Source organism: Molossus molossus, unplaced genomic scaffold, assembly GCF_014108415.1.
Source record: "Molossus molossus isolate mMolMol1 unplaced genomic scaffold, mMolMol1.p scaffold_m16_p_6, whole genome shotgun sequence".
Classification (NCBI taxonomy): Eukaryota; Metazoa; Chordata; class Mammalia; order Chiroptera; family Molossidae; genus Molossus; species Molossus molossus.
The window spans coordinates 33,393,202-33,421,161 of record NW_023425399.1 but is presented as its reverse complement, the minus strand read 5'-3'; the positions used below and the strand labels follow the sequence as shown (position 1 = coordinate 33,421,161).

At 37.7% G+C, this 27,960-nt stretch overlaps 1 long non-coding RNA gene and 1 pseudogene across 1 annotated transcript; one reads left to right on the top strand and one right to left on the bottom strand.

Moving 5' to 3' along the window:
- Positions 1-636: 636 nt before the first annotated feature.
- Positions 637-7,372, bottom strand: LOC118618463. The gene is made up of 4 exons (XR_004957056.1): positions 7,294-7,372; positions 3,846-4,017; positions 3,402-3,509; positions 637-710 (listed from the first exon to the last, which is right to left on the bottom strand). It is a non-coding gene; the product is annotated as an uncharacterized LOC118618463 (long non-coding RNA).
- A 19,356-nt stretch (positions 7,373-26,728) lies between these two features.
- Positions 26,729-27,041, top strand: LOC118618461 (annotated as a pseudogene).
- The last annotated feature ends 919 nt before the right edge of the window (positions 27,042-27,960 follow it).

Here is a 27,960-nt window from a genome sequence, read left to right as displayed (position 1 = left end):
CAGCAGCCTCTGTTCTAACTAGTCAATCATCACTCACCCTGCTGCCTAAGTATTCTTGAGTCTGAAGATAATTGTCATATTGTCTCACCATTTTCCATTATAAATTAATGAAATCTGTATTAATGAGTCATAAAAAAAATCTATCCAAAGAACTGTATTAACAATTACATGGAACTGATTTCCCTAAGTGGCCCCTTAACAAACACACACCTGCCCTTTTCCATTAAGGCCTTTAGGATCCCGATCTACAGCTGGCCTCGGAAAACTGAGAATTATGTTTTATTGCACAAGATCTAACAAGTTATTTCAGTTCCAAAATTTTTTTTGAGTGAATAAGAGCTGAGGAGAATTAGCCTGGATGCTCTTTTTGTTGTTGTTTTTAACCCTCAAAGAGCTATTGCCTTAAGGAATAAATATTTTTCTCAGTACAGGACAAAGAGCTCAGAGCTGGAAGGGCATGTGGCTGCTCTAATCCAAACCCTTTTGCTAAGAAGGGCACTAAGGCCCACACTGCAGTGAATCAAAATCAAGGATGAAGAGAACTAAATCAACACTTTATTGTTCCCTTCATTTCATTATTCAAAAGAAACAAAGTAATTTTGAATGTAGAGATTCATGCATTACTTTGTTCCAATAGGAGAAATTGTTTTCAGCCTGGAATCCTTTCAAAGGGCAATTTTTTTAATCCTCACCTGAGGATATTTTCCCATCTATTTTCAGACAGAGTGAAAGGGGGGAAGGAAAGGGGGGAGGGGAGAGAGAGAGAGACAGAGAGAGAGAGAGAGAAACATCAATGTGAGAGAGACATATCGATTGGTTGCCTCCTTCATGACCCTGACCAGGGCCAGGGACTGAACCGCAATCAAGGTACATGCCCTTGACCAGAATCAAACCGGCGACTCTTTGGTCCACGGACCAATGCTCTAACTGCTGAGCCAAACTGGCCAGGGTTCAAGGCGCAATTTTTAAATACTGTGAGAAATGGTAGGATTAAATGTTTAGTGTAACTGGCTTGACCCTAGACACTACTTAAAGGACTATCAATTATCTTCGAGTTTAAAATTTTGTAAACAACATTGAGCTACACTATTTATACCTCTGCCTGATCATTTATCCCAGGAAAAATATAACAATATTGAGTTATTTTATAAGACATGATCCCCTTTCCTATCAACATGCCCTCTATCAGCAAATTCATCCAAACCTATGACTGTAATGCTCATGACCATACACATCAGCCCCCTCCCCCAAGCCTCATTTCTCCTCTGTACATAGGGATTGAAATTTTTACCAGAAAATTGCAAGGATTAAAAGAAAACATATGGAAAGTGCCTGGCACACAGGTCATCTGTCTTTCAGTTTCTGACTCCCAAGCAGAAAACACCACCTCTTCCTCTCCACCCCAGTAGCATCTCACTGCCACCTTTCTAACTCTCTATCCCCCGCTGTGAGGGGTATTTCTTTGTCTCTGAACTATACAGGACTTGGTATCCTGCATACAACATACTCTCAAATAAATTTCTGCCTGAGCATTTCAAATAATACTTTTTTGTTCTTATTAAAAAGACTGTGTTAGAATCCCTATCTAATAAAATAAAAAAATGAGAAGTTGATAATTATGTTGCTTAAGGTGCCAAAAAAAGCAACAACTAAATATACAAACCTTCTTAAATATGTAAGTATCTTGCACATAAAAGATGCAAAAAAAACAGCCAAATTATCACATGGTCAATCAATAACTTTAAGAGTGGGTTTTCAAATTTTTATGTAATCATTTCTTGGTGTAAGAACCCATTGATTCCATAATGCCCCACAGAAGAAGCCCAATCTCTTCTTTTGGGTTTATGGGCAAATTGCATCCATTCTGTCCATTCAATTATGTTTTCCAGTTCTTCCCTCAGCTTTAGTCAGTCCTCTCTCTACATAGTCCGAAACAAGCCATCTTCATTTTTACCCTTGGAGACTGTGTGTGTGGCACCCCCAAGTACATTCTGTTATTGGTGAGGGATTCAGGTGTATCTACTTGGGTACCAATAACTCCACATGCTTTTCTGAGCAGTCCTACCTACCATTTTCCTCCTCATCCTCCTCAAGCACTATGTGGGCAATGTGAACACTTAGGATTTTCAAATGTGCATGGCTTAGTCTCCTAACTATATCTATATCTATATCTATATCTATATCTATATCTATATCTATATCTATATCTATATACTTTAGGATAAGGACTACATCTTATTTATTCTTTCATTCAGTTATGAATTAAATATGTACAGGCATAGCCACTATGTAAAGCAGTATGGAGTTATCTCAAAAAATTAAAAATGCAACTGCCTTATGACCCAGCAATTCACTTCCAGGAATTTATCTAAGAAAACCAAAACATTAATTTGAAAGAATATATGCACCCTTATATTCATTTCAGTGTTATTTACATTAGCCAAGATTTGGAAGCAGCCCAAGAGTCCATCAGTAGATGAGTGGATAAAACAGCTCCGGTACATTTACATAATGGAATACTACTTGGCCAAAAAGGAAGAAAATATCTATCTTCTTAATCTAAAGACCATCAAGATTTGACTCTACACAATCTATATTATACTATTAGAATGAAATAAATAAAAGTTAATTTCATCACAGAATATTTTTAGGAAAACATTATATATTTTCCTTTTTGCTACTGTATTTTTTTAACAGTTGAGAAGTAATTAAAATCTAATTTCATTTTTACAACATTTAGGTAGGTCTTTTTCAGTTATATATCACCCAATCAATACTATAGAGACTTCTTGATTAATGTGTTGTTTGCTAACAAAGCTAAAGAAAACAAACTAACTCGTTCCATACTAAGTATAAAACTATATTTTTAGTGTTAGTTATCCATGGAAGTACATGTTCTCTAAATGAATTAATAAAGATGAATGATAGATAAATGGTTGGGACTGCTGAGTCATCACATCACCAAACTGAAAACTCTTAAAATACCTCTAATTCTGGAAAAAGGAATATCAAACAGCTGTGTTGTTGGGTTTTTTTAATAGTTTATTTAAATATAATTTGCATATAATAAAATTCATCTCTTTTAAGTTTCTAGTTTGATGAGTTTTAGCAAATTCATATAGTTGTTCAAATGTCACCATAATTTAGTTTTATAGTATTTCCATCACCCCAAAAAATTCCCTCAGCACATTTGCCCTCTCCAACAAATACTCTTTTCTTTCTTTCCATGAAGTATGGGAAATGCCATTTAGGAGGCAGAGTTAACAACAGTACATGCCCACAGAGGAGCATCCAGCCCTGGCCTTACTCCTCCCCAACCAGGAAAAAACTCTGACACAGGACCTCTCACAGGACCTCAGATAAGAGTATGATCCAGTTATTCTGGTGTTTAACCTCCTCACCTCAACGGAGCCTTTTTCCTCCAGAGATCATCTTTTATGGCTACATAAAAGTAGACTGCCAAAAATGCCCAGTGCTCTAACTGTAGCTTGAAGGGAAATACAACCAGCCTCAAATACAAAGAGAAGAATATAAAAAAGTTACTTACACTATAGCAAAGCAAATAGAATGTATAAATAGAGCACACGATCAAGGTTGCAATAAATGACATTGCTTAATTATGTTTCTATCAAAAGCACAACATAAAAAAAGGAACAAACATGCAATAGTGCATGTCCAAAAGGAAACATCATGTGAAAAATAGCACCAACTGACTGCTTCAGGTGACAGAGCAATTTAGGGGGAAACTCATTAACTCAAGAGCCCAAAGACAGAAGATAAAACGGAATAAAATGAAAAAGAGGGTGAGGTAGGCAGCATCTGAGATGGCTCCCAATGTTCCTCACCTGTTGGGTTTTCACACTCTTGTATAATCGCCTCCCCTTGAATGTGGACTAGGTATAATAACTTGCATCTAATGATAGAATGTCATTTTGAGGTTAGGTTACAAAAAGACTGTGGCTTCCATCTTGTGAACCCTCTCTCACTTTCAAGATATGAGATGATGTAAGAATCTTTCTGAAATGAAGAATGAACATAATTTGCAGACCAAAGCAGCACATGTTCCAGAAAAAAAAAAAAAAAAGATGCAACAATAATTCACTGAGATATATTTCTAAAATCTTTTGGGCATCCAAGGACAAAAAACAAGTCTATATAATGAGGGAAATATTGGGCTAGCTTTATATTTCTCCATAGCAGTACTCAATGTCAGAGGACACCAGTAAAAATGTTGCTTTCAAAATTCTTAAGGAAAGAAAGTAGCAGCCAAGGTACTATTCAAATATAGAGAGACATTCTCAAACATGAAAGAATTCAAGAAACACTACACCAATAGCCTGTTCTTGAAAAGACAGTGCTGAGAGACCTTTCTGCAACACCTGCACTAGTGTGACTACTGAGTAACTAACATGTGGCTAGTAAGACTAAAAAACTAAATTTTATTTTTTATAATTTTTTATTGTTGAAAGTATTACAGACATCCCCTTTTTATCCCCCACTGACTCCCTCCCTCTTCCCTTCTCCTCATCCCCCTGCCTTCACCACACTGTTGTCTGTCCATTGGTTATGCATATATGCATATAAGTCCTTTGGTTTATCTCTTCCCACCTCCCCTCTCTCCTTCCCTTAGAAGTTAGTCTGTTCCCTCTGTTTCAATTTTATGTAAAGGTATGTTTAAAATGAAATAGCCACACACATGCCCTGGCTGGTTTTCGGCGGTTAAGAGGATCAGCTTGCAGACCAATGAGTCAAGAGTTCAATTCCGGTCAAGGGCACATACCTCGGTTGCAGTTCATCCCTGACCCTAGTCGGGTTGTGTGGGAGGCAGCTGGCCGATGTGTCTCGCATTGGTGTCTCTCTCACATCGATGTCTCTCTTTGTCTCTCTCTCCCTCCCTCCCACTCTACCTGATGATAAATGGAAAAGTATCCTCGGATGAGGAATAAAAAATAAATAAATAGCTACACACAGCTAGTGGCTACCATACTGAATACCACAGGACAAGAAAATAAATAAAAAAACTGAAAAACAAAAATAACAACAAAAATTGGGAGGTAAGAGGACAGAAGACAAAGGATGAGATGTTGTTCCCCTCTTTCAAAGTAAGAGGGTCAATCAATACTGTCTAAGACTGAAATTTAATTTTTAAACTGCTTATTTTATAAGCTACATTTATCTTACAGAAATATTTTAGGAAACAAAATTTAATGAGTTAAAGATATTTGAGTTTCAACAATTCCTAACATTTCAATTCAGTTTCTTTATCAATTATTAATATAAAACTACACTTTATGTTTTTAATTAAAATAACAGCTATAATATCCAATATTCAACAAAAGTGTTTCTAGCATTTGCTGTAATCATTCTGCCTGTACACAGGATATAGTATCCATCTGGAATGATGTTCACTTAATGCTAACAAGACTTGTTTCCATAACAGATTTGGAGTGGTTTTGTTTTTCAACCTTTGAGTTCTTCATAATGAAAATGGGTAATTTTTTATAAAACAATCTGTTTACCTGTTTTTAAAATAAAAGCCTAAGAAGCTAATAACTGCAAAATGTTAACAGTAATGGGAATATGGAATTTGAGAGTGAGAATATGGAAATTTTTCTTTTTTATGTACTTCAGGTTTTTTTACATTTCCCATAGGGGGAAATAATAGAGGTTATATGACATCAATTCTCGGTTTGCATCCACACTAGCTGACTACCCAGATTGTCCTCAACTTTCCTGGGAGGCAGGTTCCTCATTTGGGGAGTAGCCATAGTCACTGATGGCCCCTAGGTGGAGCTCAATGTTCCTACCTACTTGTCAAGGTCTCCCTAACTTCTAACCCCAAGACAAGGTTGGGATTTGGGCAGAGGCTTTAGTCAGAGCAGGTGTATATATATATATATAATTATATACTTGGGCGGTTTTCTCTTGCTTCTACCTGACTATGGAGGTAATATGACTTTTTCTCCAGGATTAACCCCTTTCCTTCTCTCTTCGCTTTGCATATTCTCTCACCCCACCCCATTTGGTAAGCCAAAGGAGCTCAAGAATCTCTCCCTTGATAGGGACACCCACCCTCAGATGAGTTTGGCAGAGGTATCCTGTTTTATTAAGGTTCTACAAAGGAGAATGGGACCCAGAATTGACCTCTGACTAACAGTCTTCAATTAATCTTTTTCCCTAAAAGACTATTTTGAGGGGAAGTAGCAGTAAAAGAAGAATCGTGGACTCTAGGATCCTCTTTAATCATTACACTTGCCCTGCCTACTTCCCAAGATAATGTGTTTTAACATGGTTAGAAGTTAGTAATATAGTTAATAAAACTTTAAAAATTATAAATCACTATAAGTAGTCTTATTACTGTACAGGGGCAACTCTAAAACAGTCTCTTTACAAGACTATAGCTAGCACTTTCAATCTTCATCAAAGCATAAAACTTTCAGTAAAAGATGCCAGGCTTGAAACCTGCCTTTACCATTATCTACCTCTCCCTGAGCAAATTATTCAGCTCACTGCCTTTCACTTCCACGGCCCATCAGCAGTAAGGTGTAGTTGACAGCACTGTGAGAATGAAGCAGGATGTGTAAAAACACATATTAAATAGAACGATATGTGAAAAGGCTTAGTAGGTAACCAGTAAATGTTAGTTCCCTTCTTGGGCTGTCACAAACACTTTTAAAAGAGAGCTTATAATAAGAAAACACCATAACACATTCAAACTTTACATCATATGCAGCTGAAATTATAGACCTGAAAAGAATAGGAGGGAGCCTACATAGTCTTAAAACTGGTCTGCTTCCCTGCTGTTATCTTTAGTTTGATTACTAATAGCGAAGTTTAGTAAATGCCTACTACTTGCCAGGCTCCAGGTTAGATACTTTTTATGTAGCAACGTCATGAAGGTTGAAACTTATATCCCCAGCTTAGAGAGAAAGAATCAAGAGCCCAAAGGTAGAAAAAGTGGTGGGTCCATCTGACTACTGTGTAAAACCCCAACAAGAATTCTCTTCAAAGTAAAATCATAAATCTAAGGAATACTGGTGATATCTTCAGAACCTAGGTAATCAAAATCAAGTTTTAGTGACTGCTTTTTGTCATGGGAAAACCGACATTAACACCCTAATAAGATCTCTTATTATACTTCTAATAATATCTCTTAGAACTTAAACTGAAGACTAAAGGAAAGAGCTAAGGCTCTTTTGGTCTGATGGAGGAGAATTACTAACAGTGCTGAAATTTGGAAAATTCAGCTTAAATTCAGCTTAACAAATGTTAACGTCACATGGTACCACTCACTTTTTTCAAACTGGCCTTCAGATGGTTTAAATACTTCATTTAAAATTGTCCTTAATGTTGAAGATGGGTGATGGGTAGGTATATCAATGTTCATTATACTCTTCCCCTTTAATAATTTAAAATTTTTCCATAAGGAATTTTAAAGTACACACATACACACACACACACACACACACACACACACACACACACACCTCCCATGACCCCTTCAGAGAGAGGCTGATTCATGTACATTTTACAGAAGACACCCTTTTCTGGATAATTTTAATTTGTCCTAAAAATAAACATTCCAGTCACCACCAGTGAGGGGGCAGCAGCTCAGAAATGCAATGTCATGGCAGATGGAGAATCAGTCATTGTGGGAAGTGAAACAGACTCAAGCAGCATCATAGCTGATGCAGCGACATATGATTCCATCAGGCCATCTTTGAAAAAGCAAGCATTTCATCAGCTGTTGGAAGACTTTGCACAGTGGCTAGCAGCACCACTTGGTGACAATTAAAAATACTAAAGCTACAATGCATTTTCTGTTGTTTCACACACTAGAGGAAGTACAAATGGAATGCTGAGTCAAAATCAAATATGCAGACTCATAGCTAACTAGTGACTTGCTAGAATGCATTCAGGGCTTCGGAATTTAAGATTTAATGCCAGATTCGTGCTACTGAAGGCTGGGTCCTCTCCTGACTTGGAATGTCATCTATAGAGGAGATATTCAGAAATTCTAGTAGAATAACATGCTCTTTGATACTTTACTTGAGTAGTGCAATATTATGGTTTACTGACCGTAACATACACACACTATAAAGATTGTGAACAACTTAAAAATGCCTCAACATGCACACCAACAATAAAGCAAGTTGCAAACTGTTAAGCAGTAATTATGATCATCCTCACCCCTAGTAACCAAGAGAATCTTCTCAAGGGTCAGATTAGTTCAGCTAACTCTTGGATGCCCCTGAGGCCTCTCTACAAACTTTAAGTACTCATTATTATGTTCTGTAAGAAGGCCTGACTATGGGATTGCCCAGGAGAAACTTTATAGTAAAGTCTCTAAACCATAAAGCACTACTATATTAATTTGGGGGGTAAATGTCCAATGGTGGGCATGAACACAGAGAGCCACCTGTGCCACAGGCATTAGAGCAAAGTCACCACCAGAAGTTTGCTTATTGGGGCAGATAACACAGCAGTCTTGTAAAAGATGTCCCTTGAAAGGTGAGGAGCCATCCTGATCTACAATGTGCACAGGAAAGTGGAGAGAGGCCAGCAGAGGGAGAGTGACAAGAAATACTCAGAGACGAGGGCCCTGCTTCTCCAAAGGTTCACTGTGGAGCTGCCACCGGCAGCCTGAAGCTGTCTCCACAAAGCTCAGTGCCAAGTTACTCTGAGACACTCCTGCTCCCTTATCATAAGTACCCTTTCTAGTTCTGGGAGTTTTGCACAGGTTTGTTTCTTCCTCCAAAAAGCCTTGACTAGCACCAGCCTTGTATAGTTCTTATGTCTCTAAATAAGACACTAAGTTCCCTTGGACAACTTCTCAGATCCTCATCTTCTGCTCCACAGGAATTTTCATCTCGTTCATGAAGAAGCTGGACTACATCAGCACTTCCCCATGTGTTTTATGCTCCCCATCGATCCCAGTTAAATTCTATGCAGAACCTCACTCCATCAAAAGAATAGAGAGCAGCCGAGCCACTCAGGGACAGAGATTTGGTGTGGGCCTCCATGGAACTGGGCACTTTCAGGGAACACTGTTGGAAGCCCTGAGGCTGATGCTCTCTGGGGCCCCTGGCTCTGCCTGGGTTCTTATCCTCCAAAAGAAGAGCAGTTTTATGTGAGCCACTCCACACGCTTGCCTAGAGAAGGTGAGAGACAGGAAATAAGAACCAACACTCAAGCCAGGACCAGTAAGCACAGGCAAGACAAGCCATCAATCATTGAACCTGTGACTCCCTCGGGAAAGCAAAGCTTTCAGTCCTGGAAGGAGGTGCCAGAAGGAAGCTGGGGTAAGTTATGGTCCACAGCTCAGTGGTCAGACAGTGACATCCCAGAGAGCACCCATGCCTATGAATCAGCAGCATCCAAAGACAAACAAACTGCTTTTCACTTTGGGATTTGGCTTAAGCATAGTGGTAAAGGAAAGAAAAGAGGAAGTGAACAGGGCAGCAGGCTGAAATATAGAGGCTCCAGCCCCTTCCCACATCCCCATGTCCCACGCCCCCACAGCCCGGCTGGCCTTCCTTTTGGGGTTAACCATGATCCTAATTTGACCACAAATGAAAAAAGAAAAAGGAAAAATTCTACATAAAGACTTCTGTTTAAGGATATCGATATCTAAAATGAAGAAAGAAAAAAGGTCTAGAGAGAAACTGGCTTTTAAAAGCAAATTCCAGAGTTAAGACATTGCCTAGGGACTCATTAAATGCCATTAATGACTCTCACAAACATTAAGGCTTTGAATATATTCACGTACCTATCCTATATGGTTTCTCAACATCACTACACTAAAGAATATCTTCTTTGCAATTATGGGCTTTTGAAAGAAGCACTTCCAGACTTTGCTTAAACACGTTTTCATTTACTTGACAACTTGAAATATTGTTGGACTAACAGATCATCCATTAAATTTTAAAAAGCACTGATAAGAACTCTGATAGCAATCCAGCTGATCTGACTCAGCGGTTAGCGTGATGGCCCACAGAAGAAGGGTTGTAGGTTAGATTTCCGGTCAAAGGCATATACCTAGGTTGCAGGTTTGATACCCAGCTCTGGTCAGGGTTGTGCGGAAGGCAACCAATTGATGTGTCTCTCTCACACTGATGCTTCTCTCTCTCTCCTCCTACCTCTCTTCTACTCTATCTAAAAATCAATGGAAAAATATCCTCCAGCAAGGATTAACCAAATAAAACCACAAAAAACTCTGGTAGCTTCCAGAAGAATTGCAAAATAAGCTGCTTCAAAAAACATCCTGGAAGAAAAAAATAACCACAATGATTAATAGTTATTATGACTATAATAATACTGAGAATACCTAACATTTATTAAAATGTTTACCTGTACTAAGTACTTTATATGTATCCTTTTATTGAACTTTCACAATAGCACTATGACAAAAATACTGCAATTACTGCAAGGGATACTAATAGTACTGATTCAGAGGACACACTTTGAGAACCAGCGCTTTAGAGAATACAGTACTTTCTTTTCTCTTAGTCTCTGAGCTTTTGGACCAGTTCAACATGGGAGAAGCACATGCCCCAATCTCGCCTATCAGTCCTGGTCTATAGGCCAGGCACCACCATGGTCCAAAACAGCCAGACTGCGTGCTGTCCACCCCACACAGCTTTTTCTTGCTTCTAGACAAAAGATACTAGAAATGCCAAAGAAGTCAGCTGTCCACAGACCAAAATGCATTTCGAACTAGTTATTTTTAAGCATGCTTTCTACATAAAACAATTTTCTAGGGATAATGGATGAACAAACTGAACAGTTGTGTTTGAATCTTGCTCTCAGAAAAATAGTCTGGCATCACAAAACATGATTAAATACCTGAACACCTTCATATTAGAATTAAATAAAAAGAACTGCAATTAATGTCTTCAACTACACTACTATGAAAAGGCTCAGATCAGGTAACAAGGAAGGGAAAGGGGAAGGATACTAACACTTTCTGAGTGATGACTCATTGCTAAGATGAAAAATAATCCAAGAAATGAGTTTATATTAACCCTATTTAACATGCATACAAAATCTCCGAAAGACTAAGTCACTTCTCAAAGTGCACATCAATGTTAAGGCCTGATTCAAACCCAGGCCTTCCTGTCTCCAAAGCCCAAATTATTTCTACTATATAATATACCAAAAAAACTTCAAAAATAAATGTGTAGAATTATAGAAATGTAGAGCTAGACAGGTCCTAAGAGACTCCCTAATTCAACACCTCATTTAGCAGATAAGGGAACTATAGTAAACAATCTCCAAAGATAGTCATCAATAATTCCTCCTCTCCTTTGTATATACACACTGCTCCTCCCATCAAGAGGTGGAGTCTATTTCCTTTCCTCCTAACCTTGTTGGAGTCTCCTTGCTGACCAAAAGAATATGGTAAAAAAAAAAAAAAAACCAGTTTGCCAGTTCCAGACACAGCCCTTAAGAAGCCTCAAAGCTTCCACTGTCATGTTCTCTGGGGAACCAAACACCATGCTGTAAGAGAGCTCAAGCTGGCCTATGAAGAGAGAAAGGCATCATAGAGAAGAACCGAACATGTGAGTGAAGTCTTCTTGAGCTCTCCAGCCCAGTCGTGATCTGAATGCATCCAAGCAAGAGACTCTAGCCAATGCCATATAAAGCAGAAAAACTGTCCAGCTGGGTCTTCCGACCCATAAAATTATAAGAAGTTGGGGGCTGGTAACACAGATATAAATAACTAAAACAAAAGATGTTAACTGACCTGTCCATAGTCAAGAGCCAAAATAGCAAGAACTAACATCTAACCCCCTGACTTCTAGCCCATCATCTGCCTGTAGCCCACTAAGAAAACTGACACACAAATAGGGGATCCAACAAATTGATGCCTATGGCTTTGCCATGACATCCTATTCGGAAACAAATCTGAACAAAATCACTGTGCTCATTTGTTCACAACTCAGCTAAGCAAGGCACTATAGCATCTCTGTTCTACTAACCTACTGCTATTTAAAGTTTGACACATTAATTTCTCACTGCAGATCCCCCTAAAAATAGGGACAGACAATCTAAGCCTTGTTGGTGCCCAGTGCCTAAGCCAGGGCCTTGCATGCCAGGGATAAATGAAGATTTGCTAATTGACACCTCCCATATGAAAATAATTACACTAGTCTTCACTCCAAAGAATTATGAGACCAGGAACAAATAAGATGCTAAGGCCAAGTCCTTCTAATACTATACAGAATGTCACCACAAAATAATTACTTAGGGCCCATAACATGCATAAAATGTTATTTTCCCAAACACTTTCATAACAGTTATGTCTTTTATTATTAATCGGATACCCTCAAGAAACACTGTCAAACATACAGTGCTATTATTGAAGAAATGGATGCTCAGAGAGGTAACAGGATTCACCCAAAGCCATAAAATTTTCACAAGTAAAACCACAATGTAAATTCAGGAAATTAGATTAAAAGTCTGATGTTAATTCCATTTTCTAGAATCCATTCCTCAAAAACCTGATGATCCAACTTTCAAGTACTATAAAAAAAAAAAAAAAAAAAACTACAGCAAAATTAATAGCATATGGAGAATCACAGAAATTCAGAACTACACATGATCTCAACACTGATCCATAGAATATACAGTTGTCCCTTGAACAACATGGGTTTAAACTTCACAGGTCCACTTTTTTGAGGATTTTTTTTTCCAATAAATATGTAGTGAATTTTTCTGGTAATAAGAACCGGGATGCTAGACCCAGCACATGCCTTGCCAGAACCTATGATATTATACCTTTGTCAACCAAAGAGCATAACATCCTTTCTTTTTTTTTTAAAATTAATTCTTGTTACAGATGTTTTTCCTTTTCCCCCCATTGATACCCTACTCCCAATTCTGCCCTCATCCCCAGCATTGTTGCCTATGTCAATGGTTATGCATACATGCATATAAGTTCCCCCTCTTCTGAGGTTTGTCAGTTTTTACCCTACTTCTATGTCTCTGGGTCTATTTTGTTCATTAGCTTGTTTTGTTCATTACATTCCACAAATAAGTAAGATCATGTGATATTTATCTTTCTCTGATTGGCTTGTTTTGCTTAGGATAATACTCTCCAGGTCCCTCCATGTCCTCTCAAAGAAAGCTTTCTTTCTTACAGCTGCATAGTACTCCATTGTGTATATGTACCACTGCTTTTTTATCCACTCATCTATTGATGGACACTTGGGCTGTTTCCAGATCTTAGCGATTGTAAACAGTGCTGCTATGAACATAGGGGTATATATATTCTTTCTGATTGGTGTTTCAGGCTTCTTGAGGTATATTCCTAGAAGTGGGATCACTGGGTCAAATGGCAGTTCAATTTTTCAGTTTTTGAGGTAACACCTATTGTTTTCTATAGTGGCTGCACCAGTCTGCATTCCCACTATCAGTGTACTAGAGTCCCCTTTTCTCTACACCCTCACCAGCACTTGTTGTTTATAACATTCTTTCTTAAATCACACTCACAAAATATAGCATGTGCCTATATGAATGTGTAGGATCACTATTTAAAATTCATCACCTGATGTTTCTAATAGTCCTAAAATCAGAATGTTATTGTCACATACTACTCACATGCAACAAAGTAGTATATACACATGCACACACCGGCCTGGTTTCCTATATTCCTGAATCATAGATATTCCAAAAGGTTACTACCAAAGAAGCATATAAAGGACAGTAAGTGGACACTGTGCATCTTTTTACACTATTTGGTTAATGACTGGATTGCTATAAACACACAGGCTATTTCAGTGGAATGTCATTTCCATGAAATTCCCAGGGATTGTACAATGTAAGGATGCTCTGTCAGTCCCCACTCTACCTCTTGATTCCTTAACCACGAATCCCCTAAGCTAACAGTAACAATAATAATAAGAAAAGGTGAGGAAGAAGAGCAGTAACTTAATAAACACTGTGACGGCAAGCACTTCATCCCAATCCCAATGGAACCCCACCAGCCTTTACCACTATGACAAGGGCTGGGCTGGGGTCCCAAAGGTTTCCAGTGACAAAGGGGATCCTCACTCTCAGCCCATCAATTCTGGTTCCTGAATCTGGAAGGGAAGCATGCCAGAGGCAGTCTGTGTTACTCTGAGAATGCTTTCTCTGAGGCCACTTTGGATAGTCTGGGTTGTGATTGTTTTCTCCTGCTGCAGTTAATGGTGGTGTTTCTGGTGAGAAGAACTGTAAGACAGAGCAATCTAAATATCCACAGGCATAACAGGCTATGGATGAGAGCATACACACAACTCCCAGGCAAACAAACACAGGCATTTGGGATGTCAGGATAATTTAGGAATGAGCCAGAGATGTAAAAAGCACTTCAGTTGCTGAGCTTCCTTGGATCACAATGCCTGCAGTTACTTTTCAAAACATGGAACAATAACGCCCTCTACAGCCGTCAGAGAGAATCCAAACAATTTACGGAGTCCCAAATCTGTGAGAGATCCTCAGTCTAATTTCTGCCAAGAATTATTTTTCACTCTACAATAAATTAGTAACATACAAAGCACATGCCTTCTATGTGTGTTGGAAAACTTAAAGTATCAAGGTTTAACACTAATGTGTTAATTAAAATAAAATATAATAATGCCAAATAATTAACATTATTATACTGAAACTATTTACTTTCCTAATGGACATCAAGACACAAACTACACATTGTCATTTTGGCTAATAAGAGAATCTATTTTCAAAATAATTACTTAAAATATTTTCAAGTAGAACTGTGGACTTCTGAAAGGAGAAATAGGTTAAGATGAACTTTTTTTTTAAAGAAATAGACCACAAATTGAAGATTACAACATTCTCTGTCTGGAACTGAAAAAAGACCAGTAAAAAAATAACTGAGCCTGAGTGACTTCCCTGTTTTCCATGAACTATGAGGGAAGAAACTTCTCATCTTTGTAACAAGGAAAGTGAAGGGTTCTGAGCACCTCCAGATTCCGTAAGCCTAAGTAGACACAAAAGAAGCAGAGCACAGGTCCTTCTTCTCAGGGAATATGGCTGGGACAGTGTGCTATAAAAGCTTATGTAAGTGTATGCACATGTGTGCATGTGTGCATGTGTGTGTACAAACAACTGGAGAATATATCTAAAATATGACGACATAAGCTGAACATAATGGTCAAAGGAACAAAGTGAGAGGGTAATCAATGTGGGGAAAATTTGGATCATGAGTCAAAAGAAAAGCAAGTTATTGGTCAAGCCTGGACAAAGCTGATGGGGCAAAGACTAAGAAAGAAAAGGTGAGAGAACAGGAAGAGAGAAAACCACAGGTCAGATCACTCAAGAAATGGCAAATGCATCAGTTTCATAGGAATGGGGGGGGGGGAAGGGCATGTTCCCAAGTTCCAAGATGAAAACATGGATCAAAGTTAAGGAAAGGAGAACAGTTATCAGAGTTAATAGAGTACTTTAAGTCTAGCTGGAGTCTGGATGAGCTCTGATTAAATAAAAGGAATTACAACCTCATCACTTAAGCAAGGAAACATGAAAATGTTGTTAAGAAAACACTATCCCATCACTTTTCTAGATGAACTAAAATTGCAGGACAAAAAAGGTATAGATATTAATGCAGAAATACAAGTAAGAAGGATAATAAAGGCTGGATTTGTAATAAAAGAAAAGTAGCAAGTCCAAGATACTCTACAAAAGGTGGATACATTAAATAAGTGATCATGAATACAGAATGATGCAATACCATAATTTGGCAAGCCCAGGATGTGTGAGGGTAGGACCAAGAACATTCAAGCAAAAGCCAGTTTGGAGGAAAACTATGACAAACTGAATTCTTAGTTTGAGGTTTTAGGAATCAATTTAGGCAGAAACTGCATGGTGGCAAGTAGTAAGTTGAAGCTGAAAACAGGATGAGAAGCCAGTACTGTACTTAAACACTTGCTAATCATCCAGAATAAGAATAGATGAGCTGCCCTGGCCGGTTTGGCTCAGCGGTTAGAGCGTCAGCCTGCGGTCCTGAGAGACCAGGGTTCGGTTCCGCTAAGGGCAAGTACCTTGGTTGCAGTGTGTCCCCGGCCCTGGTTGGGTTGTGCGGGTGGCAGCCACTCGATGTGTCCCTTTCACGTCGATGTTTCTCTCTCTCTCTCTTCCTCCCACTCTATCTGAACAAAATATCAAAAAATGTCCTCGGGTGAGGATAAAACAAAACAAAAACAGAAGAAATTTGACTATTTCTTCTTTAAAAAAAAAAAAATATATAGATGAGCTTATACACATGGGAAATAATTGGAAAAAATAAAGCCCAGGAAATTGTGTGTCTAGCCAGAAAGGCAGAGAGAGAATACTTGAAAAAGGAAGTTTCATTTCAAGTTCAACAAGAACTGTATTTCAAAGTCATCAACACTCAGAGCAAATGCCCTGTTGAGTGAAAAGGTACCTAAAAGCTTTATGCCTGAGGCAAAATTAACTGGGTAACTGTTGGTGAACTATTATGAATTGTACTTCAATTCTATCAAGTAATCAGCACACATTTAGTTGAATAGTTTTCAGTCTGCTCAATGTAATAGAAGAGATAATATGCAATGGGGGGGAAAACAGCAGCCTGTTTTAGTTTGAGCATGTCATCAATCACTAAGCAAACTTATTGATCCTGACGACTTTAAAACTTAAAGCTCTCCCAAGAACACACAGAATTAAGAACTGGAATATGAAGAATTTAACTATTGGGCAAAGAAATACAAAGGTGCTTCTTTCATTTTGTCAAGTTTCACAAATAAGTGCCTTTGTAAACACATTCTAAGGGATAAAGGTTGCATACCCTTCAAATTCATTTCTTGTTTAAAAAAATGCAACTATTTAAAATTTTTGTTACTTATTCTGTTAGGACACTTCAGTTTTATTTTTTCTTAAAATTTAGTATAAAGGCATTACTTAGAACTCAACTGATATGAAAATATTTGCACAAATCTTTTTTTCAATAATAATACACAAAATCAATGCATCTATTTTCAAAGTAGAACAGACGACAAAGTCAGTACCACGTTCCCCCTCAGGTAACAGAAAAAAACCTAAGACACAGAACTGAAGTCACTCATTGAGGCAAACCAGCAGGACAAAAGCCCATTTGCTATTCAACTTTCTTTCGGTGGAAGTTCAAAGCACTGTGCTTCACTTTTATTTTTACTATAACGGGGAATAGTCAATTCTTAGGAATATTTCTTTCTTTCTTTTTTTTTTTTTTCCTGTGGTTGTTCTAAGGAATGCAAAGACTAAGGTTAACTGAAATTCTGAGCAGAACATAAAACTATAATTGCTACAAAGTAGTGGAAAGAATAACATAAATAGTAAAGATTCAGGGAGATTTTAAAAATGTAAAATCTCTCCTCTCCTCATTAACATTAATAAAATCTGTAACCTGTTATTCTAGATTTAGAAAATGACTCACCCTTCCTACCCCAAAGTCCAGCTCCCCACCCCATCCCCACTTCCCACCCCCTAATAAAATGTGGACAACTATCAACAGCAAAAGTTAAAGCTTCAAGTCTCCTGGAATGGGTGGGAAGGAGGAGGAGGAGGGGGTCATTACACATTCCCTGTGGAAGAAGACAAAGCCAGATCCACATTCCAGGGAAATTTGGCCGGTCTGAGTTTTTCCTAAATACAGATTGGCCTGTCACTAAGCCAGGCTCTGTAATCTTCCCAGGCTGCCACAGCTAGGAGCGCCAGGAATCCCTTCTAATTAATCAGGCCCTCTCAACAAAAATGTTCCCACCCACAATAAAGTGGACTGGGGGAGGGGAAGCAGCAGAGCAAGGTTTGTAGCCAAAAGAAATTTAGACTTTGGTGTAATACCTAAGTAATCCAAGAAAACAAAGAAAATGATCTAGAGAGAGAAAAAATGAGGTAGGAGCCTTTCATATTACTGCTTCGCTGAAACCCAAATTGAAATTTTAAAATCATAAGAGTGAAACCTGGTAGCATTATATACTTTTAAAAATACCTTCAAAGCAGGGAATGGACCCATAAACTTTTTAGAGGTAGACGCCTTGCATATTAATTTGACACTCTGACAATAATTTATTATTAAAATTTATTTTCTCTTCATTAAAGTTTTGTGTTTTAATGGATAAAAGTCCACAATTAAGATCATTATATGTCCATGTCTATTTCTTGCTTCCACTTGCAAAGGAAATGGCCTTGCTTTGGCCTTGCTAATTTACCAGCCCTTGCAGCCAGTTTAACCCAAGGTAACTTCATTGCAAGTTTACTCTGACAAGGTTTAGGAGGATGGTGTCCAGGAGGATGCAAATATTCAGACCCTTGTGATGTCCAATAAAGCTACCATGTGCTTCAAGAGGTATATTTATATAGCCAAATCAGCATTTATACATAAATATTTCAGACTTTGCAGTCAATGAGGTCTTTGTTGCAACTATTCAACTCTGCCATTGTAGCATAAAAGCTGCCAGAGACCATACAGAAATAAATGGGAGTGGCTATGTTCCAAAAAAAATATTTACAAAACAAGCAGCTGACCCTTGGCCCCTTATCATTTTGGAAATTCTAAAACACTGCCATGGGAGCAGAGCTAGAATTAAGATCACTAAGGAGCCTTGGGGAGATGGGTCTACTATCACCACTACATTCAACTGAGAAAGGAGTCATTAAAGTACATATAGGATGTATCTCCCTGCCACAAGCTGCAGTGGCCCAGAAGTCAAGAGACCCTGAAAGCTGTGGTTCCAAAGACTCTCTCGTTTCACCCACTATTGCCATCTCCTAGAATTCTGGCCTAAAAGAGTTCAAGGCCAGGGCCACAGCAGTTTGGGAAAAAAAAAAAAAAAAAAAGCCCTCTTACTCTCTTGCAGGAAGATCAGAAGACCTTTCTTCATTTGAAGAACAGATGATTAATGCCATTCTGAAGGAGAATAAACAATTGAGATGCATCTGGCAAAACTATTTGATGTTCATCTAGTTTTCTTTCCTTTGGGAACCATACTGTAACCAAGTAGTTTTCAACTCAAATAGTCAAAAGTAGATGCAACTATATAAAAATTGCCTAAGTTAATTCCTTTTCAATTTTATTTACCCATTCAATTTTTATAGTAATGCATACACAGATTAAAATGACATAGCAAAAACAGGCCTCTTCTGTCCCATCCTGCTAACCCCACCCCAACTCTCACTGATCAGGAACAACCATACTGAACCACACTGAAAACTAGCTACTTGATCTGGTATTCACCAACATATTCCTATATACTTTGTCTACATTATAATTTCTTATCATTCTAATTTTACATACTTTCTACTGAAAATGAGGCACTGCTTACAACCCACCCTCCGAAACATCTTCTTTGCCAGCCTTCCAAATTTTGGAGTTAACAATATATGAAACGTATCCTTTGTTCAAAGCTGATCCATGCAGTATACTATGCTTACTTTGCTATCTTGCACTATCTATTGTTTGCCTAAATGTTGCATCATTCTTCTGTACATGATTTGTTTTTCCTTTAGAATCTACTCTGTATTCCCAATGTTCTGAAATTTTAGGATGATGTGCCAGGGTACAACTCTATTGGGTACCCACTCACAGCAACTATCAAATAGAAACTTTGAGTCCATCATTTCTAGAAATTTTTATTTTATTATTTCTTTCATAATTTCCCTCTCTACAACTTTGTTTTCCTTTCTAGAACTCTAATTTTCCTATCCTCTAATTTTCTTGTGATTTCTCTCCAATTTTTTATCTATAATCTTTTTGCTCTACTTTCTGGGCAGTATTCCTCAACCATCTTCCCGTACTTCACTTAATTTTTATTTCTTCTAAACACTTTTAATTTACAAGAGCTCTTTTCTATTCTCAGGAATTTCCCTTGTTTACAAAATCTTGATCTTGTGACATGGTTATAATTGCTTCCTTTATTTCTCTGAAGATAAAAATTATAGTGTTTTAGTCTTTTGCTCCCTCGAAACTCAGACTTTCTGAGTTTCTTCGTTCACCTTTTTCTCTTTAAGTTTTTCCTTAACGCTCTGATTCTCTTTCATCCATTTATAATTAAGAACAGAAAATGAAATGTTGATTGGAAATTTGGTGTACATGGGTGGGACTTACTCCTGGGGTTTGGGAATCCAGTTTGGACTTGAGTATTTGTTTGGGGATCCCAAATATAGGCTCAGTAATATCAGACAAATAGACTTTAGCTTAAGATGTATGACTAGAGATAAAAAGAGACAGTTCATAATGATTAAGAATGCAATTCAACAGAAAGATCATAAATTTGTACATACTTATTAACATAGCCTCAAGGTATACAAAGCAAATATACATAAAAGAAATATCCATAGATAGAAACATCAGTGAGAGAGAACATCAACTGGCTGCTTCCTGCATGCCCCCCCACTGGGGGTTTAGCCCACAATATGGGCATGTGCCCTGACCAGTAATCAAACCAGCAACCTCTGCATGGTCGATGCTCAACCACTGAGCCATACTGGCCGGGCCATATAATAGACATTTAAATAACCTAATGATAAAAAAATGAAATCACAATGGAAATAAGAAAGTATTTTTATGTAAAAAAATAAGAGGGGTACAATTAAAGTAGAAAATGCTTAGAGGGAAATTTAGAGTTTAAGTGCATATATTAGAAAAGAAGAAAGGCTCAAAATCAATAACTTAAGCTTCCATTTTAAGAAACTGGAAAAAAGAAAGCAAATTTGCTCAAAGAAAGCAAAGGAAGGATAATCAAGAAATCAATAAAATAGAAAATTATACTGCAAGGAAAAAAATCAGTCAGAAGTTGGTTCCTGGGGGGAAAAAACTAGTAAATTAATAAACTCCTAACAGTAATAATAAATAATTACTCCTTTAAAAATGTAAATCAAAACCACACCTCATAGTTGTCAGAATGACTGTTATCAAAAAGACAAGAGATAAATGCTGGTGGGGATATGGGGAAAGGGAACCCTGGCAAGCGCAGGATTAGTGGGAATGTGAATATAGTGCAGCCATTATGAAAAACAGTATGGTGGTTCCTCAGAAACTTAAAAAAAGAAAACTACCATATGATCCAGCAATGTCACTTCTGGGTATATATCCAGAGGAGAGGAGATCACTATCTTCAAGAGATACCTCCACTCCCAGGTTCAGTCCAGCATTACTCACAATAGCCAAGACATGGAAACAACCTAACTGTCTACTGATGAAAAAATGAATAAAGAATATGTGGTATATGTACACAGTGGAGTATTCTGCAGCCATTAAAAAGAAATCCTGCCATTTGCAACAATATGGATAGGCTTTAAGGGCATTATGCTAAGTGAAATAAGTCAGACAATAAGAACAAACACTGTTTGATCTCACTAATACATGGAATCTAAAAACATCAAACTTAGTGGATAAAAAAGTTGTAGTACTTATATACAATGAATTATTACTGAGACCTAAAAAAGAATAAAATCTTACTATTTGCAATAGCTTAGATGGACCTAGAAGGTATTATGCTAAGTAAGTCAGTCAGAGAAAGTCAGTCAGAGAAAGATAAATACCATATAATTTCACTTATATGTGGAACCTAAAGAACAAAATAAATGAACAAACACAATAGAAACAGACTCGTAGATATACACAATAAACCAATGGTTGCCAGAGGGGAGGGGAGTTGGGAGGCTGAGTGAAAAAGGTGAAGGGATTAAGAAGTACAAATTAGTAGTTACATAATAGGCACAGGGATGTAAAGTATAGCATAGGGAATATAGTCAATAATACCATAATAACTATGTAAGGTGCCAGGTGGGTCCCTGAAATATTGGGGGGATCACTTTGTAAAGTATCTGATTGTCTAACTACTATACTGCACACCTGAAACTAATACAAAATAATAATGAATATCAACAGTAATAAAAAAAAACCTAAAATTTAAAAAATATAAAATAAATAAAAACATCAAATTCAAGAAACTGAGTAGAATGATGGGTCACAGCAGCTGAGCAGTGGGGGAAATGGGGAGATGTCGGTCAAAGAATATGAACTTCCAGTTATAAGATGAATAAGGATCTAAATGTACAGCATGGTGACTACAGTTAACAATACTGTGCTTTATATCTGAAAGTTGCTTTGAGAGTAGAGCTTAGATATTCTTAGTAAAACAGTAATAAAATGGTAATTATGTGAGTTGAAGGATGTGTTAACTTTATTGTGGTAAATATTTTGCCATATATATGTTTATCAAATCATCACATTGTATACCTTGAATTTAACAATGTTATATGTCAATTATGTCTCAATACAGCTAGGGGGGAAAATAATCACCCCTTCGGAAAAAGGTTCAAGCCTAACTGTCAGAATATTTGGGAGCCAGGATAGTTTAGAGCTGGTATTCTAATGCCCCAAAGAGGTAGAAGAGAAAAGGGAGTTGGGACTGAACCCATTCTAGTTAAGCCCAGAGTTGTGAAGAACTTCAGCTTCCAGTTCTTTACACAATGCCTGACACACAAATAAGTACTCAATTTGAAGATATCCTCATATAACACTCTGATTCATATGGATAAGTTTGCCCATAATTTCTATTCAATATAGCTTTTCCTTCATTCTCTTGAGAAACTGCAGCCTTCCTGAAAATACAATTTAAAAAAAAACCCTCTGCTGGCTGGCTGAACAAGGGAAGCAACATGGAAGCTTGCCATCTATCCAAGGCCTTGGGAGGGGGGAGGGGAAAGGAGAAGAGCCATGAAAATACAAGAAAATACTAAAAACACCAACCTTGTGACAGATTGTTTTGAGTTGTACAGTTATACTACACACAAGGTGGTGGAGTCCCAAGCCATGAAATTAAAATAAAGCCTAGTCCAAAACACTAAAATGCCAAGGGCTCCAGCAGAAGTAAACTTGAAACTGCTTGACTGCTCTGTGGGGCTCATAGTTCTTTCGTGTGTGTGTGTGTGTGTGTGTGTGTGTGTGTGTGATGTGACTTAAAATAAGAGCACAATTAAAAATTACACAATGAACAATCCATCAATTTCAGTGATCAATTTATTCCACACTTAGTAAATAGTAGTGGGAATAACAGAAAACAATCTAAAACAGACTATTAAATAAATTACTTTAAAATTATGAAGGACATAAAAGAAGGAAATGGAAACATGTTGAAAAAATAGGACAAGTATATAAAAAGAACTGGCAGAATTTGAATTAAAAAAACAACCAAACACATTCTCAAATGAAAAATGCAGTCACTAAAAATAAGCAAGTTAAAGTAGATTAAATGCAGATTAAATACAGATGAAAAGTTTTTCATGAACTGAAAGAGGTCTGATAAAAAGCACTCTGAATGCAACATAGAGACATAAAGATAAGAGAAACAGGAAAAGGCAAATAGCCAAGCAGCTCTCATATAAGCCTACTGGAACAGCATTCATCAGAGAAGGCACAGGGTGACAGCATCATTAAGTGTGCACGTCCCCTACTAACCATGGCATTCTATGGCAGTGCATAGCAATCTGGCACGATGAGATGTCAGACATTGAGTGGGATCCCAGTGCTTGGGTTGCGGGGCTTTTAAGCTGCATGATTAGGAAAGCCCTGGCCCTTGGCCTGTATGATCAGAGGCAGGAACAGAATCACAACATGATGTATAAAATCTTTCATATAATGTTTCAGAACCCTGCTTCTATCCCCAAACTGCTAGCTTGATACTCATGGTTGGGGTAACTCCCTGCTTGGCACAACCTAAGAGCTAGGTTCCAAGCCTTCATGGTACAACTGTGAGATGGAAAAACATGGTAGCAGAATTTGCCACATCAGTGCGTATGGCCTGGAAATCAACAGATCCATCTCTGGCATAATTAGGGGCTGGGGTCCAAGCTTTGTGGTTGACCAGGACTGTCTGCTCTACTGGGCCACAGAAAGTTTGGCAAAGCTTTGCAAGAGCCCAGTCCCCTTTTTAAGCAGACAGCCTACAAGGGCTCAGTCCTGGATAAGTTAATATCACCCCTCTAACACATAAGAAACTATTATATGAGACCATCCAAAAAACTCTGTATAAGAGTTCCAAGTTCACTCTGCCAGTATGGTTCAGTGCATTGAGCACTGTCCCATGGACTGAGGGGTCCCAGTTTGATTCCTGGTCAGGGCATATGCCCAGGTTGCCAGCTCAATCCCCAGTGGGGGAGTGCAGGAGGCAGCTGATAGATGTTTCTTTCACACATCAATGTTTTTATCTCTCTCTCCAAAACATCAAAAAAAAACATACTTTAAAAAAAAAAAAAAAAGAGTTCCAAGTTCTAATTGGCTGAAACCAAGATTATGCAGCGAGAGAATAAAGAGGAACAGTACCCAAAGAGAAAATGATCAAGATTTTCCAAAACTAATTAAAGACTTGAGTCTTCCAAATGAAGATGTATATTGCATCCCAAGCCAGATAAATAAATACAAGTCTATATCTTGAAATTTAATTGTAGAACTGCAGAACATCTCACACACACACAATCTTAAGAGTAATCAGAGAGGAAAGACAGATAACCAAGAAAGGAACCACAATGAGGCTTACAGCGATTTCTAAGGTAACTAGACTCCATAGGTGTACCCCGACAAGCTTCCCCTTCCCTGTAAGTATGATGCTTATATCAAGAGGTGCAGCTTCCCTGGGTCTGGATTTAGAATGCTCTGACCAATAGAATGCAGCAGAAATGGCATCTGAGATTTTGGATGCCTTAAGAGGACTCGAAAATTACACTTCTTTCTTCTTGCAACTCTTGCTCTGGAACACCATCTTTCAAATCTCAACCACCATGTTAGGAGAACCCCAATCCACACAGAGCAGCCACATAAATGAGAACTTGAAGGGCAACAATTAACAGCCTCAGGTACGATTTCACCCACAACCAAGTATCAACTGACAGCCATGTGAGTAGTCATCTTTGATGTTCTATCTGAATTAAGTCCCCACATAACTGCAGCCCCAGGCAACATCAAAAGGAGAAACCATCCCACTGATACCAGGCAACTTAAAAGAAACATGAGAAAGAATAAATGGCTCATTTTTTAAGCCATTAAATTTAAATTTTAAATTGATAAAACATTTCTCAGCTGTAATAACAGATTCCAGGAGATAATGAAAAAATATCTCTAAAGTGCTGAGGAAAAACAATGTTCAACCTAGAATTCTATAACAAACTATATATCTTTCTAGAGTAAGATCAAAATATATTTTTAGACAAATAGTAAAAATTCACCACTTAATAATCTCTCACAGACAGAAATACTACAGAATACATGGATACAAGAAATAATTTTAAGCAATGAAATTTATAAATATGTTGCAAATCTAAATAAGCACTGACATACTAAAAAGATACAACTACAATACTTAATAGTATCTGACCTGGTTAACTAATTTGTCTATTTTGGTATTTTGAATTCACACTTATATAATAGTAGTATAGAGAAACTGTCCTAAAGAAGAGCCAACATATATGAAAGCATCTCCTAGACCTTATCTACTGTTTATCAGTGCTTCCCGCTTCCTTCCCTCATGCGTGATCCTCCCATGGCCCCAACCATTAAGAGATAGAGAAGAGACATTTGTCAGGGAAAGTAAAACAGGGCAGCCAAGCATTCACCAGGTGCAACATTTGATGCCTACTTCTTTACTTTCATCTGCTTTGTCAGAATCAAAAATTATGTCATGAGCCCTGGCCGGTTTGGCTCAGCGGTTAGAGTGTTGGCCTGCAGTCTGGAGAGACCCGGGTTCAGTTCCCGCTAAGGGCACGTACCTCGGTTGCAGTTTGTCCCCGGCCCTGGTTGGGTCGTGTGGGTGGCAGCCGCTTGATGTGTCCCTTTCACATCGATGTTTCACTCTCTCCCTCTCTCTCTCCTTCCTATTCTATCTGAACAAAAAATGGAAAAAATGTCCTCAGATGAGGATTAAAAAAAAAAAAAAATTATGTCATGGACATGCAATGTGAACAATAATTTTTAAAATTAAGGACCATGTTATGCCTTTTGGCCAAAAGCAATCAACTCCCATAACCATATGAACTACAAATTTTCTCCCCCATCTCATTCTAAACATGAACATTTTCAATCACTTTCTCAAAGTTTTCAGTAGAGAACCAAATTTAAAGAATAGAAGAAAAGTTCAGAATTTCTATTTTCAATTTGAAGTTGGTTATAGTAGAAAGTGATTAATCATTTTAAAGAAGGATATTAAGCATTACTTACTTTAATAGCAAATTTCTTTGACGCCATGGCTTATTGAATCCAAATTACAAACCTTTAATAGAAGAAAAAAGGAAGTTAAAAATAGTTATATCAAAAATCTCTATTTGAATATTACACTGGAAAAAAGTTGGCTGAATAATCAAATATTAAGTATCTACAAGATGAATGTTCACCTATAAACTAAGTCAACAAAAATATTACATTGAATTAGTAATTTTAAAACTACCCATAAAGAAAAGCACAGGCCCAGATGTATTCTACCAAATATTTAAAAATAATTAATACCAATCCTCTACAAACTCTTTAATAAAACAGAAGCATAAGAAAAACTTCTCAAGTCTGAAGGGAGTGAGTGAGCTGAGTGGTTGTGTGGTAGCATCTTGGAAACCAACAGCACTTACAGCATGGCTGACCAACTGACTGAAGAGCAGATTGCTGAATTCAAAGAAGCTTTTTCACTATTTGACAAGGGTGGTAATGGAACTGTAACAACAAAGGAATAGAGAACTGTAGTGAATGAAGTCTCTTGGGCATAATCCCTCAGAAGCAAAATGGATGCTGAAGGTAATGGCACAATTGACTTCCTGAAATTTCTTACAATAATGGTGAAAAAATAAAAGACAGCAGTGAAGAAATTAGAGATGTATTTGTGTGTTTGATAAGGATAGCAATGGCTATGTTAGTGCAGCAGAGCTTCGCTGTGTGGTGACACATATTAGAGAGAAGTTAACAGATGAAGAGAATGATAAAATGATCAGGGAAGCAGATAATCGATGGTGATGGTCAAGTAAACTATGAAGAGTTTGTACAAATGATAACAGCAAAGTGACAACATCTGTACACGTGTTAAATTTTCTGTACAAAATTATTTGCCTTTTCTTTGTAACTTATCTGTAAAAGGTTTCCCCTACTGTCAAAAAATATGCATTAGAACTTCATTCCTCCATGCTTTCTTTGCTTAAATCTTACTATCACTGTCCTGAAACCTTATTTTAGAAAATTTGATCAAGCCCTGGCCAGGTAGTTCAGTTGGTTAGAGAAATGTCCCCATATGCCAGGGTTGTGGGTTTAATCCTGGATCAGAGCACATATAAGAATCAACCACTGGGTAAGTAGAACAACAAAGTCAATAGATAGATTGGATGGATGGATGGATGGGTGGATGGATGGATGGATGGATGGATAGATGGATGGATAGATAGATAGTAGATAGATCAAGTAACGTGTTGCATGTGGCTTACTCTGGATATACTTAAGTCCTTCTGCACATTTAAAAGATGGAGTTGGTCTCCATTTTTCCCAAATCTAGGAAACATCTAGATTATGCCTTTTTAAAAGTAGTTTTCTTTATCATGTTGTTTTTGAAGTGTAGGATTTTAACTCTGCATGAACTATGTATGGACAGTCAACAATAAGTACAGTGATACCTCGGTTCTCGAACATAATTCGTTCCAGGAGGACGGTCGAGAACCGAATTGTTCGAGAACCGAAGCAATGAAACCAATAGGAAAGCGTGACTCCACAAAGCGTGACTCTCTCTCTGCACTCACACTGATGACGCAAGCAAGGCACGCTGGGCCGAATGAACGCCATTTGGCTCAACTCGGCTCATCTCGGAAGTTCGAGTTCCAAATATTTGTTCGGATTCCGAGACAAAAGTTTCTCGAATCTCCTGGTCGAATACCGATTTGGTCGAAAACCGAGGCGTTCGAGAACCGAGGTATCACTACTTAAAATTTGCACTATTA